Source organism: Phaseolus vulgaris, chromosome 10 (assembly GCF_000499845.2).
Source record: "Phaseolus vulgaris cultivar G19833 chromosome 10, P. vulgaris v2.0, whole genome shotgun sequence".
In the NCBI taxonomy this organism is placed as follows: Eukaryota; Viridiplantae; Streptophyta; class Magnoliopsida; order Fabales; family Fabaceae; genus Phaseolus; species Phaseolus vulgaris.
Window position 1 is genome coordinate 22,950,301 of NC_023750.2, and position 10,490 is coordinate 22,960,790.

Consider the following 10,490-nt stretch of genomic DNA (forward strand, 5'->3'; position numbering starts at 1 on the left):
GTGTAGTCGCCAATCGTTAAGTTGGCGTGCTTCGATCTCTAGCATATCTAAACCGGCGGTCACCAGGCTTGTGTCGTAGTCGCCGGATGCGAGCCTAGGCGACCAAGTGATCAGAGATCGCCGAGAGGAGGACATCGCCGAAAGATCAGGAAAGCTTGTTCAAGGCTTTCAAAGGGCACGAGTGCGAAGGATGAAGTTATCAGATGACCATTCCCTAGCTAGCCAGAGGTTGAGGCCAGGGAACAGCTTACCAGGACATACACGATGAAGCAAGTGAAGCAGATCATGATGGCGGCCGGCGAGACCACAGGGAAGGTGTGCATGGTGACCCCCCGTACTCGCCACACAGAAGAGATCGCGCTCCAAGGCAGCTATACACCGAGTTACTCCTTGCATGGGTAACTTAGTCGAACAGCCTGAAGAGTAAGAAGTGACGCTCAAGCAGAGGACGCTCTAGATGGTGACACGTGTACAGCTGGATGCGAGCCACGTGTCCAGAGGTGTAACCGTCAGGAGAGAGAAAGTGCACAGGTATATAAGGGATTCTAACGAACTTCTGAGGTACGCGCGTTTAGAACACTTCTTTACGTTTGAGAATACTTGAGTACGCTGAGAGAGTTTTTGCACGGTTCCCCGAGTTTCTAGCTTTTCTCTCTTAGAGTTTTGGTGGTTCCGTCACTGACTTGAGCGTCGGAGCGCGATCGGCCGCAGCGGCGCCACTCTGTCTTTTGTAGGTTCTTGAGGTGAATCGAGGTGTGAAGGACGGAAGCTAGCGTGGTGCAAAGCCGATCCAGAGGAAGATACCTTTGACGAGGCAAGGCTCTTGCGTTCTGGTCAACCGGCAGGATCATCAGGCAGGGTGCAAATTGCTTAGCTTTCTGGACGCCTTCTCGGGGTATAATCAGATAAAGATGCATCCTATGGATGACGAGAAAACTGCCTTCATGACTGAGAGGTCGTGCTACTGTTACAAGGTGATGCCCTTTGGGCTGAAGAATGCGGGGGCCACGTACCAAAGATTGATGAATAAGGTACTTGCACCAATGCTGGGAAGGAGTGTGCAGGCGTACGTAGATGATATGGTCGTGACCTCGCCAGAAAAGAGCAAGCACGTCCCGGATCTAGAGGAGTTGTTCACCACAATCGCCAAGTTCAGATTGAAGCTGAACCCCGAGAAGTGCATTTTTGGCGTGGAGGCAGGGAAGTTCTTGGGATTCCTCTTAACTGAAAGAGGAATAGAGGCAAATCCTGATAAGTGTGCTGCCATATTGGCGATGAGGAGCCTGACTACCGTGAAGGAGGTGCAGCAACTTACAGGTCGGATGGCCGCCCTGTCTCGTTTCGTATCGGCTAGCGGAGAGAAAGGCCATCCGTACTTCCAATGTTTGAGGCGAAACAACAAGTTTGTCTGGTCGAAGGAGTGTGAAGAAGCCTTCGTGAAGCTTAAAGAGTACTTGGCGAGCCCGCCGGTTTTGTATAAACCCTTGGTAGGAACCCCTCTCAGCTTGTATTTTGCTGTGACTGAGAGAGCGGTGAGTGCGGTGCTCGCCCAAGATCAAGACCAGGCTCAGAAGCCTATTTACTTCGTCAGCAAGGTGTTGCAAGGCCCAGAGGTGAGGTATCAGGCCTTGGAGAAAGCTGCACTGGCTGTAGTGTTTTCGACGAGGAGGTTGCGCCACTATTTTCATAGTTTTACAGTGCTGGTGATGACCGACTTGCCCATCCAGAAAGTCCTGAAGAAGCCTGATGTAGCTGGGAGAATGGTGAAGTGACCGACATTAAATATGAGCCCCGAGGACCGATCAAAGGGCAGATTTTTGCTGATTTTGTGGTCGAGCTCTCGTCAGAAGCAGCGCGAGTTGAAGGGGATGATTTTCGTTGGGTGCTCTCGGTGGACGGATCGTCAAACCAGCTGGGTAGCGGTGCTGGAGTCATTCTAGAAGGGCCCAACGGCGTGCTGATAGAACAGTCCCTGAGGTTTGCCTTCAAAGCCAGCAACAATCAAGTGGAGTATGAAGCGTTGATCGCCGGAATCTTGCTGGCCAAGGAGATGGGGGCTAGGGTGCTGATGGCTAAGAGTGACTCGTTATTAGTCACGGGACAAGTAACAGGCGAGTTCCAGGCCAAGGATCCACAAATGGCGGCTTACTTGGAGTATGTGCAGGAGTTGAAGAGTTCCTTTGTCTCATTTGAAGTGGTGCATGTGCCCAGAGAGCAGAATGCCCGAGCAGACTTGCTAGCCAAGCTCGCCAGTTCGGGCAAGGGGGTAGGCAGAGGACAGTGATCCAAGAAACTCTGAAGACGCCTAGAGCATTTGTGGCAGACCACCTGGTTCTTCAGATAAGTAAGTCGACTGTGAAAGCAGCGATGAGTCACAGGTCCTTGACTCAGGAGACCTTGAGGTCGCCAAGAATAAGAGCATGTCGGGGGGAGAGGGTGAACATGACGCAGGTCTGTGCCACGCATGAGCCAGACACATGGATAACCCAGTACCAGCGCTGCCTGGCAGATGGCCTTCTCCCGCTTGGTCCGACGGAGGCTAGGAAGATAAAGAAGAACTCCAGCAAGTTCACCATGATAGATGGCGAGTTGCATAGGTTTGGGTTTACACACCCACTCCTAGAATGTGTGCACGGAGAAAAATACACTAGAATCATGGCTGAGCTCCATGAAGGGATATGTCGAAGTCATGTCGGGGGTCGAACTCTGGCTGCAAGAACTCTCCGTGCAGGTTATTACTGGCCAACAATGAGGGAGGACTGCAAGAAGTATGCACAGTGTTGCAAGCAATGTCAGCAGCACGCCAATTGGCACAAAGCGCCTCCAGAAGAGTTAAAGTCAATTTACAGCCCTTGGCCGTTTCATACGTGGGGAATTGACATTCTGGGACCTTTCCCATTGGCGATCAGGCAGATGAAGTACTTGGTGGTGGCGATTGAATACTTCACCAAGTGGATCGAAGCAGAACCAGTAGCCCAGATCACCGTACACAAGATTGAGAGCTTTGTATGGAAGAACATCGTGTGCCGGTTCGGTGTGCCTAAGCGCCTGGTGCAAGACAATGGGACTCAGTTTGCAAGTCACCTACTGAAGAAGCTGTGCGAAGAGGTGGGAATTCAGCAGGTGTTTGCATCCGTCGAGCACCCTCAGACAAATGGCCAAGTAGAGTCCGCCAATCGGGTGTTGCTAAGAGGCTTGAAGAGAAGGCTAGAGAAAGCTAAGGGATTGTGGGCTGAAGAGGTGCCCCGCATAGTTTGGGTGTACCACACCACCGAGCAGTCAGGAATCCACGAGACCTCGTTTAGCTTGGTCTATGGATGTGATGCAATGATTCCAGTGGAAATCCAGGAGAGCTCGCCGAGATTTCAGAATTTCTTGGCGGAAGACTCAAACGAAGAAAGAAGGTTGAATCTGGATTTGCTGGATGAGGTCAGGGAGGAGGCAAGGGTAAAGGCTGAGGTAGTGAAAAGGAGGATTGAGCGAAGGTACAACTCGAAGGTGATGCCAAGGCAGTTTAGAGAGGGCGACCTGGTGATGAGGAAGACCCACCAGTACGAGATGGAAAACAAGTTATCGCCTAAGTGGACAGGACTGTTCAGAATAACCGAGGCGCTCGGGAACGACGCCTACCGCTTAGAAACATTGGAAGGAGGGGCGATTCCTCGCACTTGGAACGCCACACACCTCAAGTTATATTACAGTTAAAGCTTTGTAAGTAAAAACGAACATGAAGAGATTTGCAAGCTTTCTGTTAAAACAGTTTGAAGGGGGCACTCTTTTTTCCCTAAGGAGGGTTTTTAACGAGGCCACCCAATAAAGAAGAGTTTCCAAAGTTTAAAGTTTCTAAGATTGCATGCTTGTTGTTTCGAAAGTTTTAGAAAAAGACCTTATCACTCGTACGTGATTCAAGGCAAGTTTAAAGTTATGCTGCATGTTTTCTAAGTAAAAGTTTTGAAGTCTCCATCGCTTTTCGGCGATTGGCGGCATCAGCTAAAGTTTTAAAGTCCTCATCGTCTTTCGGCGATCGGAGGCACCAGCGACGACTAAAGACCTCCTCGCCCTCGAGCGAGTGCAGGCGAGAAAGAGAAAAAGTCCTCAGTGCATCCAGGGGGGAGGAGATGTACACCCTCGGCAAGTTGAGGCACCAGATAAAGTCCTTCTCGCCGTCAAGCGAGTTCAGGCAAGATAAAGTCCTTCTCGCCGTCGAGCGAGTTCAGGCCAAATAAAGTCCTTCTCGCCGTCGAGCGAGTTCAGGCAAGATAAAGTCCTTCTCGCCGTCGAGCGAGTTCAGGCCAGATAAAGTCCTTCTTGCCGTCGAGCGAGTTCAGGCCAAATAAAGTCCTTCTCGCCGTCGAGCGAGTTCAGGCCAGATAAAGTTCTTCTTGCCGACGAGCGAGTTCAGGCGAGAAAAATTCCTTCTCACCTCAGAGTGAGTTCAGGCAAGATGAACTGAAAGGTCAGGGGTGTTCGTGACCTTAAACGGCGGGAAAGGAAGGAAAACGCCTTTCCCCCTTTAAGTGAAACATCAATATTGACTTAGTAAGACCAGAAAAAACTTCCACGCTTGTAGGCGGTGTGAAGACAAATAAAATCCTTCTCGTTTTGAACGAGTTCAGGTATGGTGTGAAGGGTGAAAGAAGTTCGAAAAATAGCTAAGGTAGGTTCAAAGAGAACACCTCGCTATCCGGCTTATTGTTCTGAAACTCAGGGAGGTAGAGAAGGATCCGAAAGGCACCTCTACCCCCCAGATGAGGGAACGGTAGCCAAGTTATGAAGGCAAAGAAATCTTACATCGCCAGAACCCTATGGCGATCAGAAGAATTCTAGGCGATGACAGGAGTAAAGGCTAACCTTGCCGGGCAGATCAGGTAAACTGTATTGTGATACCAGTTTAAGTTAAAACCTGCTGCCTAGTAAGTAACTAATTGCCTTAAGTTTGCAAGTTATGTTAAATGTCACCGTTTGAAAGTTGGTAGTTGCTCAGATTTTACTTTGAGTTAACAGTTTGATAAATTGTTATGAGATTAATAGTTTGCTCGAGTTCAAAGCAGTGAACAGATAAGCCTGAAGAATCGCTAAGTCAATTTGTTTAAGCGAGTTCTACCAGTTAAGTTGGTCAACCATACAACGGGTAAGAAAGCAGATGAAGGTTAAAGAATGCGAAGTAAACAGAAAGACGAGGTGCAAAAAGCATAAGGAGTTACATAAAGCAATGTCAGTTCAAATACATAAGAAGAAAAGTTACACGTAAAGTTTTTACAAAACAGAAATAAGCACCAAGTTTTCAAAGAGCAAAGTGATGGAGGGAGACAATTAATCTTCAGAGGGCACGATCTTCCCATCCACCACTTCATTGCAGATCGACACCATGGAGACAACGAGCTCGGGATATTGGCACGAGACTTGCTCCAAAGCGGCGTCAAACCCGGCAGAAAGGACTTGGGCGGAGCTTTGCTCGAGCTCTTGAGCTTGCTTCTTCAGCTCGTCAGTTTGCCTCTTCAGCCCTTCAGTTTCTTCGCGAGTCCGAGCAAGCTCTTCAGCAGCTTTCTTGTTTTCCTCCCGAGCCTGGGCCAGTTCCGCAGCAATCCTCATGTTTTCCTCTTGAGCTTTGCCGAGCTTAGCCTTGGTGTCGTCCCTCTCCTTCTCAACTTTCCCGAGTAACACCTCCCGATCTGCTGACCTCTTTTCAAGGTTCTCCACCTTGGCCGCATCTGCTTTCATTGATGCCTCCAAGTTGGCCACCTTGAGCCTGTAGGGTACCAGCTTACTCTCCAACTCAATTTTCTCTTGAGCTAGGAGGTGCAGTTTTTGGCGCAGATCGGAGGCCTCCTTCCGCGCGCCCCTCAGCTCAGCGCTCATGGCGTCCTCCAGCCTTGAATGATCAATTTCTGCCACCATTAGGTTGCAAGACAGTTTTTCTGCCTCCATCCTTATCAAGCGGTTTGCCTCCTTGAGTGCCGCATTCTCATCTTGAAGCTTCTTGCTCGAGTTCTTCACAGCCTTCGTTATGATTGAGGGGAGATCCTCTGCCATCATCTTCAATTTGGCTGTGAAGGGCCCCCAGATCTCTTCGATGGAGGGGGGAAGGTTTGTAGTTGTTGCTGGTGGAGGTGCTGAAGGAGCTTGGTGCTGACTTTCACCACCACCCTCTTGAGTCTGTAGAGCAAGGGGGGTTTCTTGGCGTGGTGGTGAAGTGGGAGATTCGATTATGAGTATTGGAGAGTTGTGAGCACCCTCATCTCCACCTGGTGCGGCCCCAGCAATAGAGGTGGTTGAAGGAGGACCCTCTCCAGCAGATACAAATGGCGTGGAAGCGCTTGGAGGATTCTCAATGAAATTGGGCTCGTTGCCTTCAACCATAGGGGGCGCGACAGCTAAGGGTGTTGCTTGGACTGACGGTGTTGGAGCTGGAGGTGAAGGAGGTGTTGGAGCTGGGGGTGAAGGCGGTGTTGGAGTTGGGAGCGCAGGTGGCGAAGAGGGAGCCACCCTTGTCCTCTTGGTAACGAGGCCATCCTTGGTGGTCTCTTCATCCTCTTCATCCTCTTGTACCACTTGAGGAGTTTTCCTCTTTGGCTTCCTCAAGACAAGTTTTTTTCTTTCAGGGGCGGGTAGTACCCCGGAAGAGGTTGCGCCTTGGGGGGGAGTTGTGCCTTGAGCGGCGGCGATCTCCACCACTGAGTTGGGCACGGTTTGGGAACCCGTCGCCAACTTGTGAGTTCGGGCGATCGCCCTCAATTCAGCCAGTTTACCTTTTCCCAGCATGTTATCTGCACAAGGTATAGAATAGGTGAGCAATTAAAAAAGAAGCAGAAAATACAAACATGTCTGTACAAGGATAACACAAGCAGCACATAGGCTAATAACGGAATGCCGAAGTAGAACGGAAAAAATGCCAAGTTGGTGTTAAATTTGATGGTGAGGTGGGGCTTACTGATGTGGGCTTCGAGTTGACCCTCGAGGAATTCGAAGGTGATTATTGAGGAAGTAGGAAAGTTAATGTGGGCATCAGCCACCCTCTTCCAGAAAAGGCAGAGGTCCTTGTCCAACTCACCCATGTTGTCAGGACTTCTTGGCCTTCTGAAGTTTTCTTTGGAGTCCTTGCTCCTCTAGTTTACCCAATACAAGGGGAAGCCATCGAGCAGCGAGGGGTCTTGATCGTTTTGACGTACTTGGACAAACTTTCCTTTCCAGTCTTTGTAGGATTGCTGGAAGATTGAGAGGATCGATCTCCCAGCAATCCCGTTTAAGCTCACCCAGGGGCGGTCTCCGGGATTCTTGGCCTCGAACAAGAAAAGGAAAACATCTACCGAGGCCGGTAGTCCCAAGTGCGCGCACATGATTTGAAATGCCCTCACGAATGCCCAACTGTTGGGATGGAGCTGGGCAGCGGCAATGTTGAGCTCGGTTAGTAGCTCTCGTTCAAAGCGGGTGAAGGGAAACCTGAGTTTCACCTTCTTGAATAAAGTGGTGTAAACGAAGCAAAATAACTCGTTGTTGTTCCCCTTGTCATCCGCGGTGATTGGCACGTCGGGAGGGCAAGGCAGCACCATTAACTTGTCGTCGTGCTCCTTGTGGAACGAGAGGTTGGGTTCGTCCCCTTTCTTCAACCGTAGCACCGCCAACGCAGAGTTTACTGAAGAGGTCTCCTTCAGCAAAGTTGGGGTGGCCCACGTGTAGAGTTTCTTATAGTCTTGTGTAGGAATGGAGGCTCCTCCGGCGACTGGGGGAGTTGCCTGAGTGGGGTTGGCGTGAGAAGTTACAGGCCTCTCAGCTTGGGTAGAAGGAGCACCAGATGCTCGTGGTGGGTTACGCGCTGGTGGAGGATTTACCCCAGGAGCAACCCTACGCGCTTGAGGCGAAGGATTTCGCGATGGAGGAGGAGGGTTCGCGGTGGTTTTCGTGCGAGCCATCGCAGGAACTGCAAAGGAAAAAGGAAAGGGATGAACAAAGATTGCAGAAAACGACTCGATGGAGGACGAAGAAGGAGGAACGAACCAACAAGAGTTCGCTGGGATGAACGTAATGGAAGACGAAGCCCTAAGCTACGAGAGAGGAGGAAAAGGAAAAACAGCCCACAACGTATGCTTCAGACAGATAATGGATGATGCGAATCGGTTAAAATGCAGCAAATATCAACAGAAAAAGTAAAAGAGGTACCTTTTGATGATCGGATGAGCGTTGAAGAGAGTTGGAGATTGAGAGAGTTTAGAAGCTTCGTGGGTTCGCAGAGAAAAACTTAGAGTGTTTGAAAATGCAGAAAGATGATGGAACAGTGGAAGTGCAAGGGGTTTTAGGGGTTTTTCGAACGTTTTCGGAAGCGCAAACGACAGCTGAAGATGACCGTTGATGAAGCCACGTGTCGAGCGATTGGAAAAAGGGGTTTGGTGGAGCGTCAGAAAAGCAGAGGGTACGGACGTTTGGAATTCCGTGCCAGCACTACGTAGATCGACGATGATGTGACCTCTTAGTCTTTTCGCTGGACAAGTCTTCGCTTAAGACTGGGGGGCTTGTGTACCGACCAGATAGTCGGGAGTGATGACGTGGCAGCAAGCGATAATATAGGCGTGTTGAACGGAACACCTGGTTGACAGAAGGGAAGGAAATCGGGAAGCTCGTGTAGTCGCCAATCGTTAAGTTGGCGTGCTCCGATCTCTAGCATATCTAAATCGGCAGTCACCAGGCTTGTGTCGTAGTCGCCGGATGCGAGCCTAGGCGACCAAGTGATCAGAGATCGCCGAGAGGAGGACATCGCCGAAAGATCAGGAAAGCTTGTTCAAGGCTTTCAAAGGGCACGAGTGCGAAGGATGAAGTTATCAGATGACCATTCCCTAGCTAGCCAGAGGTTGAGGCCAGGGAACAGCTTACCAGGACATACACGATGAAGCAAGTGAAGCAGATCATGATGGCGGCCGGCGAGACCACAGGGAAGGTGTGCATGGTGACCCCCCGTACTCGCCACACAGAAGAGATCGCGCTCCAAGGCAGCTATACACCGAGTTACTCCTTGCATGGGTAACTTAGTCGAACAGCCTGAAGAGTAAGAAGTGACGCTCAAGCAGAGGACGCTCCAGATGGTGACAGGTGTACAGCTGGATGCGAGCCACGTGTCCAGAGGTGTAACCGTCAGGAGAGAGAAAGTGCACAGGTATATAAGGGATTCTAACGAACTTCTGAGGTACGCGCGTTTAGAACACTTCTTTACGCTTGAGAATACTTGAGTACGCTGAGAGAGTTTTTGCACGGTTCCCTGAGTTTCTAGCTTTTCTCTCTTAGAGTTTTGGTGGTTCCGTCACTGACTTGAGCGTCGGAGCGCGATCGGTCGCAGCGGCGCCACTCTGTCTTTTGCAGGTTCTTGAGGTGAATCGAGGTGTGAAGGACAGAAGCTAGCGTGGTGCAAAGCCGATCCAGAGGAAGATACCTTTGACGAGGCAAGGCTCTTGCGTTCTGGTCAACCGGCAGGATCACCTTCCACAATCAAATGGTTCCAGTTGTATTTAACAGTTCATATACCTTTTTTAAAAGAACCAAATAGATTTTCCAGAAATCAAGAACCGAATGAACAAGCCCAGAAAGAACAAATTTATTTTGAATTGAACAAATTTAATTTCTGACAGATTAACAGATAAAGCAATAAAAGAGTGCAAGGATGAAGAGAGATTGAACACACAACGATTATACTGGTTCACTCAAATGAGCTACATCCAGTCTCACCTAATCTAAGGTGAAATCCACTAAACAAACGTATCAAACACACTTACACAACCATTGTTCTTGAACCCTACAAGAAACTTGGCACACTAGCTGAAAAACACTATTCCAGCACACACACTCTTCAAGAAACACTATCAAGAAGAGTTCACAACCACACTTTACAAGAAATTGAAGTATGAAACGAATACACCTGATAGAGAATGCAAAAATATGCCTTAAAACAGTAGAACAGATTGCTCACACAGTGACAACACCTCTAACCAAGCCTTAGAACCAACCAAGAACAAGCACACTTTGTGATTTGGAAAATCTTTCAAGAACACATGCTAATCCTCTGAAATCTCTTATTTCTCTGTTGTAAAACTTGTTTTCTCAATTGTATGATCAACGTTTGAAAGTCAGAACCGACTCTCTTTTTATAGAAAAACATTTTATAACAAACTTTAAAAAACAGTTAAAGCTGTTACAAAAAGCACAGATTGAAAATAAAATGAACTGATTTATTTTCAAAGGCTGTTAGAGAATTAGTTATATGTAGAGGACTTAGTCAAAACTCCCTGGTGCAAGGATAAAACTTGAAAAGCCTTTTAAGAAACCAAAGCACCAGACGAAAAAGAATCTATTCAGTTACAGAAGAACAGATTCATTTTCAAAACAATAACAGAAACTTCTTAACAAGTGAAACACTAATTTTTGATGAAATGAAGACTTAGTCAAAATACTTGATGCACAAAACATGATTTTCAAAAACACTTAATCAAGGCATCAGTTTAAGAAAA